The 21760-nt window shown below is 39.2% G+C and overlaps 1 protein-coding gene across 1 annotated transcript in view; it reads right to left on the bottom strand.

Moving 5' to 3' along the window:
- LOC137254395 (ovochymase-2-like) overlaps nt 1-21760 on the bottom strand; it is a 52396-nt gene that overhangs the window by 22527 nt on the left and 8109 nt on the right. The window lies entirely within an intron of this gene.

Here is a 21760-nt window from a genome sequence, read left to right as displayed (position 1 = left end):
GCCAGCAGCCGAAATCCTACAGACGATTCCCGAAAAAGAGCGGAACCACTACGAAGCATTTATGGCCGCTGTCGAGAGACGTTATGGAAGCGAGCATAGAAAACAGATATACCAAATTGAGTTGCAAAATCGTTACCAAAAAGCGAATGAGACTTTGCAAGAGTTTGCTTCGGATGTTGAAAGATTGGCTCATTTGGCAAATGCGGACGCACCCGTGGAGTACACCGAGAGGGTAAAATTCAGAGTTTTATAAATGGCATACGGGACGTAGAAACGAAGCGAGCGACATATGTAAACCAAAACCCCACATTCGCAGAAACGGTATCCCATGCACTGACTCAGGAAACAGCGTCACTTTTGAGTAAGCCCGCATACAAAGCTCATCGCGTGGAAGTGGAAAAGACAGACTGGGTAGACACAATTTTGGAAGCATTAAAAGGAACACAGCAGAAAAACGATGGTGCCGTCAAATGCTTTAAATTTGGAAAGCCAGGGCACATTGCACGTTATTGTAGTACCAATCCTAACAGTTCCAGCAATGTGGGTGGCCGTAAACGTAGAGCCGAAGAAGATGAGCAAATCTCCAAATCCACTCAATCGTTAAACTAAAGCGAGTCAGCCGAAAGGGGCGACAGCTGGCTCCCTCAATTGAGTGCCCTATAATCTCTTTCTCGAAAATTGGAAGAAGGTCAAGCAATCTTACTGTCGGAGGACATGTGGACGGAAAGTAACCTTTACTGACTGCTGATACGGGTGCATCTCATTCCATCATTCGATCAGATTTAGTCAACAAGATGATAAGACCATTGCTTGGAGCAATATTACGTACAGCCACGGGAGAGGAAATCCAAGTAATTGGAGAAGTAGCAATTGGAAAGTCACGGTAGTGCAAAATTTTATAGTGGCAGAGATTGTTGATGAAATCATAATTGCAGTGGACTTCTTAATCGACCAAGGCATCAAGATCGATATGCAAAGCAAGACGATGAGATATAAGAGCATGGATGTGCCACTTAATTTCGGCTACAGCAGTACACGAGTGCTGGTGGAAGAGAATCAGCAAATACCACCAAAATCAGAAGCAGTCATCTGGGCAAAACTTGATGGTACTTGTGAAGAAGAAGGATAGGAAAATTAGGTTTTGCGTGGACTACGGCAAGTTGAACGACGTCACGAAAAAGGATAGCTACCCATTGCCAAGAATTGACCACACTCTGAACTCGCACTCTGGTACGAAATAGTTTTCCACACTGGATTTGAAAAGTGGCTACTGGCAAGTGGAGGTCAAGGAGAAAGACAAAGAGAAAACAGCCTTCAGCGTCGGAGATGGTCTTTGGCAATTTACAGTAATGCCTTTTGAACTTTGTAATGCACCAGCTACTTATGAAAGACTCATGGATCAGGTATTGAAAGGACTACATTTTAAAACATGCTTGGTGTACCTGGACGACACCATGGTATTGGGCAAGAACTTCGATGAACATCTTAAAAACTTGGAGGAAGTTTTCCAGAGAATAGCTGGCGCTGGTCTGAAACTAAGTCCCAAAAAGTGTTCGCTGTATAAAAAGGAAGTAAATTATTTGGGTCACAAGGTAACGACAGAAGGCATCTGTACAGCGAATGAAAAGATATCGGCAGTAAAGGATTGGCCAAGAAAACAGAACTTGCATGAATTAAGAAATTTCCTTCTGCTGTACACATATTACCGCCGATTTGTACCAAACTTTTCCAGCGTAGCCCATATCCTCCATGAGCTTACAAGAAAAAATAAAGCTTTTGAATGGAAGAAGGAGCAAGAAGTGGATTTCCAAACATTGAAGGAGCGTTTGTGCACTGCACCAATGTTGGCATATCCGATTCCAGGAGCAACATTTATTATAGATACAGATGCGAGCGGGTATGCTATAGGAGGCGTTTTGTCACAACTGGTTGATGGGCACGAGAAGGTAGTCGCATTTTACAGCCGTTCAATTGGGAAACCAGAGAGGAACTACTGCGTTACACGGAGTTGGCATTGGTAGAGTGCATTAAACATTTTCACAAATACCTCTACGGTCAACGATTCCGCGTCAGAACAGATCACACAGCGTTGAAATGGCTTCTGCAGTTCCGTAATCCGGAAGGACAATTGGCACGGGGATCGAACGGCTACAAAGCTATGACTTTTCCATTGAGCATCGGAAAGGTAGTACCCATGGGAATGACGATGCAAAGTCATGAAGACCATGTAGTTTGGAATGCAAGCACTGTTCAAAGGCCGAGGCTAAAGAAGACATTATAGATGTCCGGCTAATGGAAAGAAATGAAAGACCAAATAGAGAGGAGATGTCAGCAGAGAGTTCCATTGCGAAGTCATATTGGGCACAGTGGAACAGTTTAGAGTTGATATCCGGTTGCTTGCATCGAGTATGGGAGAGTGAGGATGGTCAAAGTAAGAGGAAACTGGTAGTTGTTCCAAGGAAAAGAATTCCCGATGTTCTCAGTGAACTACATAATAGTCCAAGTGGAGGTCATCTTGGAATCACGAAGGCGCCAGAGAAAATTAAGCAGAGATTCTATTAGGTTGGTTGCCGTCAGTCGGTCACCGAGTGGATTGCCAACTGCGAGGTTTGCAATAGAGCGAAAGGGTCCAAAACACGAAGTCATGGCCAGATGAAGCAGTATATTTCAGGTGCTCCACTTGAAAGGATCGCCATGGATGTCGCATGTCCATTTCCTACCAGCAATCTTGGAAACAAATATGTACTGGTGGTTATTGATTATTTCAGTAAATAGCCAGAGGTAATCCCAATCCCAAAGGTATGATGTGCCAATGGAGTTACATTCTGACCAAGGCAGGAATTTTGAATCAGCTGTGTTCCAAGAAATGTGTAAGAAGTTAGGCATTCGAAAAACGCGGACAACTGCATTGCATCCTCAGTCCGATGGTATGGTGGAACGTTTCAATAGAACCTTGGAGGAGCATTTAAGGAAAGTAGCAGACAAGTACCATAAGTAGTGGGATACACACATATCATTATTCTTGATGGCTTACCGATGGGTAGTGCATGAGACAACAGACCAAACTCCCGCAAAGGTAATTTTTGGCAATGACCTTCGACTTCCAGCTGATTTGAAGTTTGGGATATATGCCGATGCGGAGAGAAATGTCAAGAAATCCACTGGTGTCTTGGAAGAAGAACTGAGAGAGATACACGATCTTGTAAAGCAACGAACAAAGAAAATGAGTGACAAGATGAAAGCCAGATACGATAAAGCAATTAATTCGGAAGGTTTTCAGGAAGGAGATTTGGCGCTGTTATACAACCCACAACGAGAAAAAGGTTTGTCCCCGAAATTTCAGTGTAATTGGGAAGGCCCATACAAAGTTGTAAAACGGATCAACGATGTAGTGTACCGCATACAAACCATTGGCAAACCACGAACCAAAATGAAAGTGGTTCATTTGGAGGTTGGCAGCGTTTAGATCGAGGTATTTGTCAGACCGGGACGATCTGACTTAGGTGCAGTGCAGTGTGATGAATATTAGCAACACTAAGGGATACTATCATCTCTAAGCCAATACTAAGCAGTGACTTGTATGCACGTCAATAAATCAATCATTGCAAAGTATAAGTTTTATTGTGAAGTACTTTAATAAAGGCCATTTTGCATTATTGAATAGTGGAGTTATTTATTCAACAGTTTAGTTATTCGAACGTTAGTAGAAGGTTGCAAATAAGCGGAATTGCACTAAAATTCGTTACAATATTATCTGCATAGCCGACAATTTCTGTGCCTTCGGGAAGGTCGATTTGTAGCACACCGTCGTATATCGTATTCCATAGCATTGGCCCTAGAATAGATGGCTGAAGGACGCAGCCTGTGTTTTTCTGCTTTCTTGGTCCTTCCTACGTATCAAAAAGGAGTATTCTGTCGCTAAACCTACCTCTTTATCTACCGCTGTTTTCCTTGACTTCTTATCTACTTTTTTTCCCTAACAACAAATTGATTTAGCTGAAGGGTTATTGCCAGTTGAACGTTTGACAGAGAGACATCTTGTTATTGCTCAGCTAATATTTAAAATAGCGAATTAGAATTATTAAGCTGGGTTTACAATTAATATAACAATCATATACAAATAGTCATAAAAACCTTTCTTTCAAACCCACTTATTGCTGGTTCAATCTTCTATCGACCAATCCAAAGATTCGAGTCTTCGGGGCTTCGATTTACAGAAAAGATCGGCTATTTCTTCAATTTCCGTTTCTATTCCTTTGTGGACGTTCCCTAGATCCAGACCAGTCAGTCGATTTTCAGACATGTTGACTCTCAAATAAGTCTTCAAGCGGCTTAGAACAGAAAAAGAACACTCTGTGGCCGCTGATGTCACGTGGATAGTCGCAAATATTCGCAAGAATGTCGTCACGTTTGGATAAAATAAAGAAAAGTCTGCAGATTTAATGATTTTCAGGGCATCAGTAGCTGTTTGAGCACTCTTGAATTGATCAATTTTGCAATGGTTATGCCACAATAAAATCTCATTTTTCAGCACTTTCTCATTGTGACTGGTGAGATCTTCTTTATAAACTTTAGCAGCAAGTACAATTTCTTCAATCGTTACTCCTGCAGAGTATGCGGGAATCAGTCCCTCCAGAGGCAGTATCTTCAAAAATTCACCTTTGAACCTTGGCGTCAATGAAGAAATCATGTAGTCCAGGAAAGGGTAGTAGCTCTGTAAGTACAATATCAACGAATCATTCTCCCCTATTAAAAATGTAAATAAACGCATTTAATCAACAAGAACTCACCGGAAAAATTTGAGAGGAGCCTTACTCTTAATTGGAACATTGGAGCGGTGCTTTTGTCGGCCACAAATGCGGGGAATTTCGAGTTCGATTCCCAATTCACATACTTTTTCCTCGGCTCTCTTGAAGACTTCATAGAACGATATTTCGTTTTCACGCGTCTTGACAAAAATCTTGATAATATAATCAATATGAGCACAGGCCGATTTCAGCTGCAATTCAGGTTGTTGAAGTGTTCTACTGAGAGTCACAATCGGCGAATTCACATCATTGAATCTTTGGAGAGCGATCAGAAATTTGGATTTCTCAATAGCACTGAGAAATTGCGATGCTTTTGAAGACGTTTCAAGATCTTTATCATACTTCAAGTTACCTAACACTTCAGCAATATGTGTGAGAAAGTCACAAACGGTTTCCACACTATCGTGTTTTTCAACCCATCGAGTGAGGCAAAGTGTTCTGAGGCGATCGGGTCATCTTTCTTTGATTTCATCCTCAAGTGCTTGCGTTCTTTTGTGTGATGATGTGAAAAAATTTAAATTAAAATAATAGAAATGAAAAGTAAGGAAATATTTTGCATAAAACGGCAGTAAAGAATTTTTTTATCAGATATATAATAAAAGAGCAAGTGCCAGCAACAGCAGAAAACTTCGAAAAGGAAGAAAGCGATGAAAGTGATGAAATGTCGTTTCGATTACAAGGCGAGCCATGTGTGCCGGCGTTAAGTCTTTTCTTATATTTGGCGGAACAAAGTAATTACTGCTTACTTAACGTATTTTTATTATTAACAAGTAAGAAAGGTTAAGTTCGGGTGTAACCGAACATTACATACTTAGTTGAGAGCTATGGTGACAACATAAGCGAAAATAACCATGTAGGAAAATGAACCGAGGGAAACCCTGGAATGTGTTTGTATGAAATGCGTATCAAATGAAAGGCATTAAAGAGTATTTTATGAGGGAGTTGGCCATAGTTCTATAGGTGGACGCCATTTAGGGATATAGCCATAAAGGTGGATCAGGGTTGACTCTAGAATGCGTTTGTACGATATGGGTATCAAATGAAAGGTGTTAATGAGTATTTTAAAAGGGAGTAATCCTTAGTTCCATAGGTGGACGCTGTTTCGAGATATCGCCATAAAGGTGGACCAGAGGTGACCCTAGAATTTGTTTGTACAATATGGGTATCAAAAGAAAGGTGTTAATGAGTATGTTAAAAGGGAGTAATCCTTAGTTCCATAGGTGAACGCCGTTTCGAGATATCGCCATAAAGGTGGACCAGGGGTGACCCTAGAATTTGTTTGTACAATATGGGCATCAAACGAAAGGTGTTAATGAGTATTTTAAAAGGGAGTGGGCCTTAGTTCTATAGGTGGACGCCGTTTCGAAATATCGCCACAAAGGTGGACCAGGGGTGACTCTAGAATGTGTTTGTACGATATGGGTATCAAATTAAAGGTATTAATGAGGGTTTTAAAAGGGAGTGGTGGTTGTTGTATAGGTGGTCACATTTTCGAGATATCGCCATAAAGGTGGACCAGGGGTGACTCTAGAATGCGTTTGTACGATATGGGCATCAAACGAATGGTGTTAATGAGTATTTTAAAAGGGAGTGGGCCTTAGTTCTATAGGTGGATGCCGTTTCGATATATCGCCATAAAAGTGGACCAGGGGTGACGCTAGAATGTGTTTGTACGATATGGGTATGAAATGAAAGGTGTTAATGAGTATTTTAAAAAGGGTAATCCTTAGTTCCATAGGTGGACGCTGTTTCGAGATATCGCCATAAAGGTGGACCAGGGGTGACCCTAGAATTTGTTTGTACAATATGGGCATCAAACGAATGGGGTTAATGAGTATTTTAAAAGGGAGTGGGCCTTAGTTCTATAGGTGGATGCCGTTTCGAAATATCGCCATAAAAGTGGACCAGGGGTGACTCTAGAATGTGTTTGTACGATATGGGTATCAAATTAAAGGTATTAGTGAGGGTTTTAAAGGGGAGTGGTGGTTGTTGTATAGGTGGTCGCCTTTTCGAGATATCGCCATAAAGGTGGACCAGGGGTGACTCTAGAATGCGTTTGTACGATATGGGTATCAAATGAATGGTGTTAATGAGTATTTTAAAAGGGAGTAATCCTTAGTTCCATAGGTGGACGCCGTTTCGAGATATCGCCATAAAGGTGGACCAGGGGTGACCCTAGAATTTGTTTGTACAATATGGGCATCAAACGAATGGTGTTAATGAGTATTTTAAAAGGGAGTGGGCCTTAGTTCTATAGGTGGATGCCGTTTCGAAATATCGCCATAAAAGTGGACCAGGGGTGACTCTAGAATGTGTTTGTACGATATGGGTATCAAATTAAAGGTATTAATGAGGGTTTTAAAAGGGAGTGGTGGTTGTTGTATAGGTGGTCGCCTTTTCGAGATATCGCCATAAAGGTGGAACAGGGGTGACTCTAGAATGCGTTTGTACGATATGGGTATCAAAAGAAAGGTGTTAATGAGTATTTTAAAAGGGAGTAATCCCTAGTTCCATAGGTGTACGCCGTTTCGAGATTCCGCCATAAAGGTGGACCAGGGGTGACCCTAGAATTTGTTTGTACAATATGGGCATCAAACGAATGGTGTTAATGAGTATTTTAAAAGGGAGTGGGCCTTAGTTCTATAGGTGGATGCCGTTTCGAAATATCGCCATAAAAGTGGACCAGGGGTGACTCTAGAATGTGTTTGTACAATATGGGTATCAAATTAAAGGTATTAATGAGGGTTTTAAAAGGGAGTGGTGGTTGTTGTATAGGTGGTCGCCTTTTCGAGATATCGCCATAAAGGTGGGCCAGGGGTGACCCTAGAATTTGTTTGTACAATATGGGCATCAAACGAATGGGGTTAATGAGTATTTTAAAAGGGAGTGGGCCTTAGTTCTATAGGTGGATGCCGTTTCGAAATATCGCCATAAAGGTGGACCAGGGGTGACTCTAGAATGAGTTTGTACGATATGGGTATCAAATTAAAGGTATTAATGAGAGTTTTAAAAGGGAGTGGTGGCAGTTGTATATGTAAAGGCGTTTTCCAGATATCGACCAAAATGTGGACCAGGGTGACCGAGAACATTATCTGTTGGATACCGCTAATTTATTTATATATGTAATACCTGCCAAGATTTTAAGGGTTTTTTATTTCGCCCTGCAGATCTTTTTCATTTTCTTCTACTTAATATGGTAGGTGTCACAACCATTTTATAAAGTTTTTTCTAAAGTTATATTTCGCGTCAATAAAACAATCGAATTACCTTAACATGTTTCATCCCTTTTTTCGTATTTGGTATAGAATTATGGTATATTTTTAATTTTTCGTAATTTTCGATATCGAAAAAGTGGGCGTGGTCATAGTCGGATTTCGTTCATTTGTTATACCAATACAAAGTGAGTTCAGATAAGTACGTGAACTAAGTTTAGTAAAGATATATCGATTTTTGCTCAAGTTATCGTGTTAACGGCCATGCGGAAGGACAGACGGACAACTGTGTATAAAAACTGGGCGTGGCATCAACCGATTCCGCCCATTTTCACAGAAAACAGTTAACGTCATAAAATATATGTCCCTACCAAATTTCACAAGGATTGGTAAATGTTTGTTCGACTTATGGCATTAAAAGTATCCTAGACAAATTAAATGAAAAAGGGCGGAGCCACGCCCATTTTGAAATTTTCTTTTATTTTTGTATTTTGTTGCACCACATCATTACTGGAGTTGAATGTTGACATAATTTACCTATATACTGTAAAGATATTAAATTTTTTGTTAAAATTTTACTTAAAAAAAATTTTTTTTTTTTAAGTGGGCGTGGTCCTTCTCCGATTTTGCTAATTTTTATTAAGCGTACATACAGTAATAGCAGTAATGTTCCTGCCAAATTTCATCATGATATCTTCAACGACTGCCAAATTACAGCTTGCAAAATTTTAAATTACCTTCTTTTAAAAGTGGGCGGTGCTACGATCATTGTCCAAAATTTTACTAATTTTCTATTCTGCGTCATAAGTTCAACTCATCTACCAAGTTTCGTCGCTTTATCTGTCTTTTGTAATGAATTATCGCACTTTTTCAGTTTTTCGAAATTTTAGATATCGAAAAAGTAGGCGTGGTTATAGTCCGATATCGTTCATTTTAAATAGCGATCTGAGATGAGTGCTCAGAAACCTACATACCAAATTTCATCAAGATACCTCAAAATTTACTCAAGTTATCGTGTTAACGGGCGGACGGACGGACGGACGGACATGGCTCAATCAAATTTTTTTTGATCCTGATTATTTTGATATATGGAAGTCTATATCTATCTCGATTCCTTTATATATGTACAACCAACCGTTATCCAATCAAACTTAATATACTCTGTGAGCTCTGCTCAACTGAGTATAAAAAATATAAATAGAATTATAACATGTTAGGACGGGGCTGATAATATGCTGTTAAATTTTTAACGAGTAGAGCTCTCTATGCCACTTTTTGCGTTAGCCCTATAACCCCCCCCCCCTCCCCCCCCCCCCCCCCAGATCTGCCACTGAACAAGATTCAACACGTGTAAGTGAAGTTGACAATTGGGTTGGAGAAGCTATAAGTTGCGCTAGCAAGCCCTTTAAATGGTTGCGGTACACGACCGCTTGAATCCCCTATATCTACTCCTCGGATCAGAGGCATATCTGATAGTATTCCGAACCCTATTTGGAACTATGCTCCAATTGACACGCGCTTAACACTTTGGAGATCCCCAAAAATTGCACACAAACAGTTAAAGTGACAAGAATTAAGCTCTGGCAACTTCAGAAAGACATACATATAATAACTTTTCCAATTCTTTTTATACTCAGCTGAACAGAGCTCACAGAGTATATTAACTTTGTTCGCATAACGGTAATCCGTAACGGCATAAACTAATCGAGATAGATATAGACTTCTATATATCAAAATGATCTGGGCGATAAAAGAAATTCATTTAGCCATGTCCGTCCGTCTGTCCGTCCTTCTGTAAACACGATAACTTGAGTAAATTTTGAGGTATCTTGATGAAATTTGGTATGTAGGTTCCTGGGCGCTTATCTCAGATCGCTATTTAAAATGAACGAAATCGAACTACATCCACGCCCATTTTTTTGATATCGAAAATTTCCAAAAACCGAAAAAGCGCGATAATTCATTACCAAAGACGGATAAAGCGATGAAACTTGGTAAGTGCGTGGACCTTACGACGAAAAGTAGAAAATTAGAAAAATTTTGGACAATGGGAGTGGCACCCCCCACTTTTAAAAGAAGGTAATTTAAAAGTTTTGCAAGCTGTAATTTGGCAGTCGTTGAAGATATCATGATGAAATTTGGTAGGCACGTTACTCCTATTACTATATGTGTGATAAATAAAACTTAGCGAAATCGGATGACGAACACGCCCACTTTAAAAAATTTTTTTTTTTAAACAAATTTTAACAAAAAATTTAATATCTTTACAGTATAAAAGTAAATTATGACAACATTCGACTCCAGTGATGATATGGTGCAACAAAATACTAAGATAAAAGAAAATTTCAAAATGGGCGTAACTCCGCCTTTATTTATTTAATTCGTCTAGAATACTTTTAATGCCATAAATCCAACAAAAATTTACCAATCCTTGTGAAATTTGGTAGGGACATACATTCTATGACGGTAACTGTTTTCTGTGAAAATGGGCGAAATCGGTTGAAGCCACGACCAGTTTTTATACACAGTCGACCGTCTGTCCTTCCGCTCGGCCGTTAACACGATAACTTGCGCAAAAAACGATATATCTTAACTAAACTTAGTTCAAGTACTTATCTGAAGTCACTTTATCTTGGTATAAAATATGGCCGAAATCCGACTATGACCACGCCCACTTTTCCGATATCGAAAATTACGAAAAATTAAAAAAATGCCATAATTCTGTACCAAATATGAGAAAATAGATGAAACATGGTAATTGGATTGGTTTTTTGACGCAAAATATAACTTTAGAAAAAACTTTGTAAAATGGGTGTGACACCTACCATATTAAGTAAAATAAAATGAAAAAGTTCTGCAGGGCGAAATCAAAAGCTGGAATCTTGGCTGGAATACTGTTCGTGGTATGACATATATAAAAAAATTAGCGGTACCCGACAGAAGATGTCCTGGGTCACCCTGCTCCACATTTTGGCCGATATCTCGAAAACGCCTTCACATATACAACTAAGGGCTACTCCCTTTTAAAACCCTCATTAATACTTTTAATTTGATACCCATATCGTACAAACACATTCTAGAGTCATCCCTGGTCCACCCATATTGCGATATCTCGAAAAGGCCTCCACCTATAGAACTAAGGCCCACTACGTTTTAAATAATCATTAACACCTTTCATTTGATAAACATGTCATACAAACACATTCCAGGGTTACCCTAGGTTCATTTTGCTAAATGGTGATTTTCCCTTATTTTGTCTCCAAAGCTCTCAGCTGAGTATGTAATGTTCGGTTACACCCGAACTTAGCCTTCCTTACTTGTTTACTCTTATGTTTTTCCCTACATTGAACTTGGTTTGGTTTATATGCCATAAAAAACGAAACAAAAAATAAATTATAAAAATCCATTTGCATTTATTTATATGCCAGCGTTGTCTTCAGGTCGGCATATTTATTTGGTTAAACCCAATGGTTTGTAGTGTAATGGTAATCAAAATATATATCTATGCATTCGTATATGAGTCATTCCATTTCAATAGGAATAAATACTAGAGTAGCAAATTTGTTTGGCCAAACAAACAATAGCTGTGCTTTTTAATTCCTTTATATTAGGTCGGTTAAATGTTTGTCCGCTTTTCATACAAATCTTGCAATCGATTTTTAAGTAACTTCTCATTGAGCTGCAAACGTAAAACTTTACACATATTTAGAAAAATCAAAAGGAACGGAGGGAATTTTGGGATTGATTTTTATATAAATTCTCATTGAGCTACAAGCGTAAAGCTTAACAGATAGGTTAAGACACCGAGAAAATATAAGAAAAGGAGAAAATAAAAATAAAAGAAAACATGTAAGGAAGTTCGTGTTAAACCGAACATTACATACTCAGCTGAGAGCTTTGGAAACAAAATAAGGGAAAATAGCCATGTAGGAAAATGAACCTATGGTAACCCTGGAATGTGTTTGTATGACATGGGTATCAAATGGAAGGTATTCAAGAGTATTTTAAAAGGGAGTGGGCCATAGTTCTATAGGTGGACGCCATTTCGGGATATCGCCATAAAGGTGGGCCAGGGGTGACTATAGAATTTTTTTGTACGATATGGGTATCAAACGAAAGGTGTTAATGAGTATTTGAAAAGGGAGGAGCCCTAAGTTGTATATGTGAAGGCGACCAAAATGTGGAGTAGGGTGACCCAGAAAATCTTCTGTCGGCTACCGCTAATTTTTTTACATATATCATACCACGAACAGTATTCCTGCCATGATTCCAAGCGCTTTTGATTTCGCCCTGCAGAATTTTTTCATTTTCTTCTACTTAATATTGTAGGTGTCACACCCATTTTACAAAGTTTTTTCTAAAGTTTTGTACATTTTGCGTCAAAAAAACAATCCAATCACCGCTTTTCATCCCTTTTTTCATATTTGGTATAGAATTATAACAATTTTTTTCATTTTTCGAAATTTTCGACATCAAAAAGTGGGCGTGGTCATAGTCGGATTTCGCCCATTTTTAATACCAACATAAAGTGAGTTCAGGTAAGTACGTTAACTAAGTTTAGTAAAGATATATCGATTTTTGCTCAAGTTATCATGTTAACGGCCGAGCGGAAGGACAGACGGCGGACTGTGTATAAAAACTGGGAGGGGCTTCAACCGATTTCGCCCATTTTCGCAGAAAACATATTGTCATAGAAGCTATGCCAAATTTCACAAGGATTGGTAAATATATGTTTGACTTATGGCATTAAAAGTATTCTAGACTAATTAAATGAAAAAGGGCGAAGCCACGCCCATTTTGAAATTTTCTTTTATTTTTGTATTTTGTTGCACCATATCATTACTGGAGTTGAATGTTGACATAATTTACTTTTATACTGTAAAGTTATTCAATTTTTTGTTAAAATTTGACTTTTAATATTTTTCTTGCAAAACTTTTAAATTACCTTCTTTTAAAAGTGGGCGGTGACACGCCCATTGTCCGAAATTTTACTAGTTTTCTATTCCGCGTCATAAGTCCAAGCCGCCTACCAAGTTTCATCGCTTTATCAGTCTTTGGTAATGAATTATCGCACTTTTTCAGTTTTTCGAAATTGTCGATGTCGAAACAGTGGGCGTGGTTATAGTCCGATTTCGTCCATTTTAAACAGCAATCTGAGATGAGTGCCCAGGAACCTACACACCAAATTTCATAAAGATACCTCAAAATTTACTTAAGTTATCGTGTTTACGGGCGGACGGACATGGCTAAATAAATTTCTTTTTTCGCCCAGATCATTTTGATATATAGAAGTCTATTTCTATCTCGATTAGTGTATGCCGTTACAGGGTACCGTTATGCGAACAAAGTTGATATACTCTGTGAGCTCTGCTCAGCTGAGTATACAAATATTAAGCGCTTCCATTATATAAATGGACAAAAATCAGCAAAAAATATCTCCTTATATAAAGACTTATTCTTGCTAAACTTTGAATTTTAAATTTTGACATAGAAATTACAAAATTATTCATGAGAAGGAAAAATATAAAGGTGAGTTTTAGAGAGTAAAAATTTGAATTCTGAACATATACATATTAGCTGAATAAAAAATGTAAAAAAAATTGTTAAATAATAAATACACAGTGGTAGTTTAAAATATTCTACTATGGTGAGTGGTGAATGTGACCTACTAGAGTTTTGTGAAGGTTGCTTCACACTATTTTGCGCTCATGCAACATCTTTGTTCTTCAAAATTCTTTGTACGCATTATACTCAGATGCAACTGAAATGTGTGTCTATGTTTTACCTCTACACTACCTCTATATTTTTATCCACTATTCACCGCAAGCGATTCAGGTATAGGTACAACCCGTTCTGTTCTGTAGCTAGTCGTGTAACCAGTGCCGCTAGATGGGTCCTCTAAGCATTATCTAAGTGAGGATAAGCGTTTTTTACCCGCAAATGTAGATGTATATTACATGTAAAAAACGACTAATGTGTTGTATTGAATTGTACAAAACCTTTGAAACAAAAATTGCATTGCTTGGTATTGCATGGAATGACTCATTTAGTGTGCATGTTTACGGAAGGAGCAATTCTGTACTATATATACGTGTGGACATACATAAACTTGCTCTTGATAATGAATTCAAGTTAGTGTATTTAACCACTTTAAATTCATAGTGCGATTTAATGATCATTCATTGATGATTTACCAACAAATATGACTTCAACCGTAATTTAAGCCAAAAGAGTGTTAATGACACGCCATCGATTTTTAAAAGTTGACAAAGACTCACAGTCTATGATTACATTAAGTATTCAATATTACCAGAAATTACAAATATGGGAAATCATTGTGACCTTGAATTAAACATATCAAACAATTTACACTCAAAAAAGGAAACCGAACCGAAACTGAAACTGAAAAAAACTGGACCTAAGCCGGAAATAAAACCGAAACTCGATCCAAAAGCAAAAAAACCGCGCCCAAACTCGAACCGAAACCAAAAAAAATTGTACCAATACCCGACCCTAAACTGAAACCAATAGTGCAACCAAATTGGAACCGAAACCGGACCGGCAACACCACCAAAACCGAAGCTGAATCAAAACCTTGAGCGGAACCGGATCAAAAACCAAAACCGAAAGTAGACCTAAATCGGGGCCGAAATCAACACCACCTCGAAGCCAAATACGAGACAGCAACTAGGCTAAGAAACTGCTACCGAAACTAAAATAGGAATAGAAACGGGAACCGAAACCGAAACCGGGTCAGAAAATGTGACCTAAGCCGGGGCCGCGTACGGAACTGAAAACGATCCGATAGAGGGACCGAACTCAAATACGGAACCATAACCGGAATTTGAATACATTATACCGAAACCACGTCGATACAGAAACCGGCACCTCAACCCCGAAAGTAATACCGCGCCAAGACCGGACTGACATAAGACTGAAAAAAATAAGCCCATACCAAGAATACAGAACCCAAATTGGAAAGGAACAGGGAAACGAATTGGGACGGACTCAAGAGCCGAGACAGAACCCCAACGGGCCGAGAACAAAGCTGAACCTTAACACAAACCTGGGCCTTAATCGGAACCCAAACTAGAATCGATTACAGAACCGAAATGAGATTGACACCGGAACGGAATACATACCGAAACCGAACCTATACCGGAATTGAGACTGTATATAAAACGGCAAAGAAACCAGAATCGAAACTAGGCTCAAACCAAATCCGAAGGCTGAAGGAAATCGAGATATTAGCCCGAACTTGTACCGAAAGCAAAAAAAAACGAGGGAAACACATTTTCTGTAGATTAGGCGAAGCACAATTAAATTTCAATCTCAAGGCTTTAGCTCGTCTGAACATATTTTGCATAGGAGTCCATCAACTCTATGCCTCCGTGCTTGGGCAGACCAGTGAAAAGTTTGCCTTTTCGCAATTCGTCACAGCCGGGTCTCCGAACATTCATTTCCGTCAGAGATAGGAATATCTGGCTCGTCATCTCACTCGCTAGCTCGGGGAAATGTTTCCTCGCCATCACCATTATTATGCCGCGAAGGCGCTCTCATACATCGTGCACTGTATGGGTAGGATTCTGCTTTTGGCAACGCAGTATTCGCTATCATATCACTTGTTTTTCGGAGCTTGTTGGAGAGCTAAGGTGCCCACAGCGGTACTCAATGAGAAAGCAATGTACTCCCACTGCTCGGTCTAGAAGTTCGCCTTCTAGAACTGCTGTATCTCCTGCTTGGTAATTGTGCTACATATATGCGTGTGCATGTGTGAGTAACAACTTCGGCTGATGGCTACAGCTGTGTGTGAGTTATCTCTTAGTTGTCCCGTATGTATGTTAAGATGGGTTGATTTGCATTGACGAAAGTTAACCCATATCGCGCCATCGATTTTTCGATAGGTTTTGGGCTCAGAAAAAAAAAGTTCCACTAAGCATACCCAAAAAAATAATTTTCGAGCCTGCAAAATTTGAGTTTTTTTTACTCTTTTTTCTTTGATTTTTAAGGTTTTTCTCATGACCTACTTAAAAAATTTTCACTAGATTTTAAAATTTTAATGTATACCCTGTCCGACTCAAAAGTGTCCGCTAAAAACTTTGGCGATAACAGTTTTTTGAAAAAAAAATTTTTTTTTGGTTTTGAGGAGTGTTTTGGCGAAAATGTGTTGCCGATGAAAACGAATTTGTCTCATAGTTCCTATCCCACTTAAAATTATACGATAATAAATGAGGCAGAAATGGGGCATAAATGGCGAAAAACCTCTTATTGAACAATCGATTGTATGGGAGGTATATGCTATAGTGGTCCGATCCGGTCGATTCCGACAAATGTCAAATCCCCCATCAAAATATGTCTGCTTACCAATTTCATCAAGATATCGCAAAAACTGTGGGACTAGTTTGCGTTCAAACAAACGGACGAACGGACGGCCAGACGGACATGGCTAAATCAACTTAGCTCGTCCCCTGATCATTTTGGTATACTTATTGGGGGGTCTAACGGAAACATATACATAGAAAATGATTTGGTGCCTTGAAAATGAAAAAAAATCGATTTCGACCAAAACAAGTCCCAAAAACCAAAAAAAAATAAACTTTTTTTAACTGTTAATGCCAACGTTTTTATCGCATAATTTTAAGTGGGATAGGAACTATGGACAAATTCGTTTTCATCGGCAACACTTTTTGACGTTTCTGAAGAAACCCTTAAAAAAAATGGCGAAAAAATAAATTTTTTCACCAAAACACTCAAAACCCAAAAAATACTTTTTTTTTCAAAAAACTGTTATCGCCAAAGTTTTTAGCGGACAATTTTGAGTCGAACAGGGTATACACGAAAATGTCAAAATCAAATGAAAATTTTTTAAGTAGGTCATGAAAAAAACCTTAAAGATCAAAGGAAAAAAAGTCAAAAAACTCAAATTTTGCAGGCTCGAAAATTATTTTTCTGGGTATGCTTAGTGGAACTTTTTTTCTGAGCCCAAAACCTATCGAAAAATCGCGCGATATAGGTTTTTAAATCGACCCAGCTTAATGTATGTGTTTAAATGATGATTGATTTGTTCATGTACACAAGAGTGGCAGCTTGCTTTATTGTTGTTGTTCCTTTATTTCCTAACAGCCTAGCGATGTCAACATTCGCCACAATATGTTAGGATATAATTCACCTCTTACGACAGGTAAACCTCACCACGTGTTAATCCTAAACTAATCTAATCCCCTTGGGATCGATTTATGACCACTTTGTTCAAATTTCACCCCCTTGTGAGCTGCTAGTTCTGGAACTAGATAGGGGCGACAGCTGTGGAGTTAGCCAATGCGTGTATTAGCCTCTCGAACTTGCTTACGGCTTCTTGGGCAGAATTCAGTGCCTTTAAGGCTGCCTGTCTATCTGAGAATATACATATCGCCCATCTATTGAACTTTCAAATCAGTTCGCGAACCATTCATACATAGCACGTCCACTTGAATGATATTAGCAGACTTCGGAAGCCAGTTGAAAAATGTGATGTTTAGTTGATCGGAGCAAACTTCTTCCTTAACAACGCAGTATATTTGGGATCCATTAGTTTAGACTGAGAATCCCACCTTCTCGCAAAACTTGATCATATTGTTACGAATATTAGCAAAACTAAGGAGTGCTGCCAGCTCTAAGCCGATCTAAGCAGTGACGTGAATGCACATCAATAATTCAATCATTATGTATCTACATAAACGAATCAATAATTGCGTCTACACATATGTACACATTCCGACGAGCAACATTTACATACAAGGCAGCGAGAGATGAGATGTCACACACCGATGAATTTACTTATACGCTTATGTGTGTGCGGGAGACTGTAAACTACAAACACATGCATATACCTTATCTGAGTTGTCACAAGAGAGAGCAATAATTTGTGCACGTAGTTGTGGCTGGCGATTTTGTAGCCGAAACAACTAGTAACTTCTGGAAATCGAAGAGCCTAGAAGTATGCAGCGTAAACTATAAAAGCGATGCAGGCGAGTAAGAAGTAATTCAGTTTGATTTGAGTTGTCAAGCAGTTTGATTAAGACGATATCTAGCGAGCAATAGCAGTGTTATTTTGTATAGTAGAGTTTCATTGAGCTATCAATCAGTGTGGTTATTAATCAAGCTATTCGTTGCACAGTTTGTTATTGTGAAGTACTTTAATAAAGGCCATTTTGCATTATTACAAATTGGAGTTATTTATTCAACAGTTTAGTGATTCGAACTTAGCAGAGGATTGCAAATAAGAGGATTTACAAGCAAATTCGTTACAATTGGTGTCAGAAGAGGAATTGTTGAATAAATTCCGAAGATTGGGAATACAACTTGGACATGGCAAAGTTCAGTGAATTGAAGATCCAGCAACTGAAAAAGGAGTTGGAGAACCGTGGATTAAATACAACCGGCAATAAGATCGAACTTCAAGCACGGCTACGAGAGGTAATGGAGTCGCAAGGAATTGATGTGGACGAGTTTGTCTTTTATCCTGATGGGGACGAAACAACAACAAAAATTGAAGAGAAAAACGAAACATCGCAGACAGTTACGAGCACAGACTTGAACATGATATTGGCTGCAATATCTGCACAAACATCGACAGTAGCATCAATGTCGTCGCAACTGGCATCTCAACTAGAAGAACAGAAAAAGTATATGTCATCTCAACTAGAAGAACAGAAGACGTATATGGTATCCCAACTGGAACCACTGGGAAACCACGGATTAGAAGGGTGGTACACCAATTGTAACGAATTTGCTTGTAAATCCTCTTATTTGCAATCCTCTGCTAAGTTCGAATCACTAAACTGTTGAATAAATAACTCCAATTTGTAATAATGCAAAATGGCCTTTATTAAAGTACTTCACAATAACAAACTGTGCAACGAATAGCTTGATTAATAACCACACTGATTGATAGCTCAATGAAACTCTACTATACAAAATAACACTGCTATTGCTCGCTAGATATCGTCTTAATCAAACTGCTTGACAACTCAAATCAAACTGAATTACTTCTTACTCGCCTGCATCGCTTTTATAGTTTACGCTGCATACTTCTAGGCTCTTCGATTTCCAGAAGTTACTAGTTGTTTCGGCTACAAAATCGCCAGCCACAACTACGTGCACAAATTATTGCTCTCTCTTGTGACAACTCAGATAAGGTATATGCATGTGTTTGTAGTTTACAGTCTCCCGCACACACATAAGCGTATAAGTAAATTCATCGGTGTGTGACATCTCATCTCTCGCTACCTTGTATGTAAATGTTGCTCGTCGGAATGTGTACATATGTGTAGACGCAATTATTGATTCGTTTATGTAGATACATAATGATTGAATTATTGATGTGCATTCACGTCACTGCTTAGATCGGCTTAGAGCTGGCAGAACTCCTTAGTTTTGCTAATATTCGTAACAATATTTTCATTTACTTCTTAGGAAGAAATTCAACTTCAAGCTCTTGTCACTTTCTCCTCACCTTTTTTTCCTTATTCTCTGAATTTGTTGCATGGTTTAATTAATTTATATTCTCTTGATTGTTGATTTGATTTATGCTCACTCTCTGAGTTTTTGTCCGGGGTTTTATTTACTTCATGGGTTTTTGTCTTTGTTTATGTACCTTTTGTGAGATTATGTCTTGAAGTATGTCCACAACCTGAGTTTCTGTCTTGGTTTATATATACTCTCTGAGACTTTGTTTTGGTTTTTGTCTACTGCCTGAATTTAGTAGACCGTTTACGTACACTTCCTGATGTTTTGCCTTGGCTAATGTCTACTCCATGAGCTTTTGTTTTGGTTTGTGTCTTTATCCTGACTGTTTGCCTTGGTCTGTGTCTACTCTCTGAGTTTCTGTCTTCATTAAAACTCACTCCCTCCAATTTTGTTTAGGTTTATGTCCACGTCCTGAGTTTTTATCTTCATTTATGGCCACCTCTATTTGTATTAATTTATTTATTTATGTTTACTCGCTGAGTTTTTGTCTTGGTTAATGTCTAATTCCTGAGTTTTTTCATGGTCCGTGAGAGCTACCTGAGCTATTGTCTTGGTTTATGTATTATTTTTGTTCTGGTATGTGTCTACTCCCTGTGTTTTTCTCTTGGTTTATGTCTGCTCCCTTAGTTTTTCTAATACTCACTCCCCCAGTATTTGTCCAAGTTTATGGTTTATGTCTAATCCCTGATTTTTTGCGTTGCTGGCCAAGTGCTTTGTAAGTGGTAATGAGCGTTTCTTTATATTTACCCCAAGTACTGCCAGCAAGAGATTTGAGTATTTTATTGCGGCTCTGGATTTTCGGTACAATTGCGGCCGAATGCTCACCAAAATGTAGATCCTGATCAAACGTCACACCCAAGATTTTTGGATGTAAGACAGTCGGTTCCGTAGTGCCATCGACGTGGATGATCAAAATGGTCGATATTTGGGAGGTCCATGTTGTAAATAAGGTCGCCGATGATTTAGTCGGTGATAATGTCAGGTTTCGCGAGGCGAGGGAGGTAGCAGTTTATTTTGTTGCAAAGCTCATCGATCTGTGGGCCTGGGCCTGTGGCCATTATAGTGCAGTCATCGGCGTAGGAAACGATAGTGACTCCTTCTGGTGGCTTAGGTAGCTTTAATATGTAGAAGTTAAAAAAACTGAGGATAGGACACCACCCTGTGGCACCCCTTGTTTAATTCTTTTTGGTTTGGATGTTGCGTTCCTGAATTGCACCGATGCTTTCCTGCACCCAGATAATTTGCGGTCCACCTTTTAAGAATGGGGGGAAGGGTAGACCCTTAAAGGTCTTGCAGTAACATGCCATGGTTGACCGTATCAAAGGCTTTTGGCAGGTCCAACGCAACGAGTACTGTCCTATGGTAGGGGTTATGATTTAAACCGCAATTTATCTGGGTGCTAATGGCATTTAGCGCGGTGGTTGTGCAATGTAGTTTTCTAAACCCATGCTAGGCTAGTTGCAAATTTGCTTTAAAGTAGGGGAGCGGAATGGCTTTAAGTGTCTTGGCTACTGGCGATAGGAGGGATATCGGGTGATAAGAATCTCCTATGTTAGGTAGTTTCCCAGGCTTTAATAGCGGGACCACCTCGGCCATTTTCCATTTTTCGGGGATGACAAAGGTGGAAAGGTACAGGTTGAAGACATGCGCTACATATTTGAAACCCTCTTTCCCTAGGCTTTTAAGCATCGGCATGGCTATGCCGTCTGGGCCGACTGCTTTAAATGGTTTAGCATGACCGATGGCATCCTCAACCTCTTTGGCGGTGATGGTAATTGGGGACGCGCTGAATTTATGTTTATGTGCGCGTCTGTTGGCCCGTCATCTAACTTTGTCAACCGTATAACCGACAGCACTTTATCGCCAAAGACGATGGAAATTTTGTAACTGCGATTAGACGGATTCGATAGGGATTTTACGGTGGACCCAAGCTTACCCACACTGGCAGAGAAATAACAATCCCTTAAATGCTCCTCCCATTTCGCCCGCTTGTGTTCATCCACAAGCAATCTGATGCGTTGGTTTATATCCCCTATTTGGGGTTCGCCGGGATCGAACTGTCTTATAAGGTCACGTTCTCTCGATAAATTTGCGGCCTCCGCCGGAAAATGGGGCCGGATTTCGGGAATTCTTCTAACGGGAATAAAACGAGCCGAGGCGGATTCAGTCGGGATAGGGAGGGCAGCAAAGGGAGTGTCTGTAAAGGATTTGTACTCATCCCACTTTCCCTTT

Source organism: Eurosta solidaginis, chromosome 5 (assembly GCF_040869045.1).
Source record: "Eurosta solidaginis isolate ZX-2024a chromosome 5, ASM4086904v1, whole genome shotgun sequence".
Taxonomy (NCBI): Eukaryota; Metazoa; Arthropoda; class Insecta; order Diptera; family Tephritidae; genus Eurosta; species Eurosta solidaginis.
Note: the sequence above shows the minus strand (reverse complement) of the source record. Positions and strands in the feature narration are given on the sequence as shown.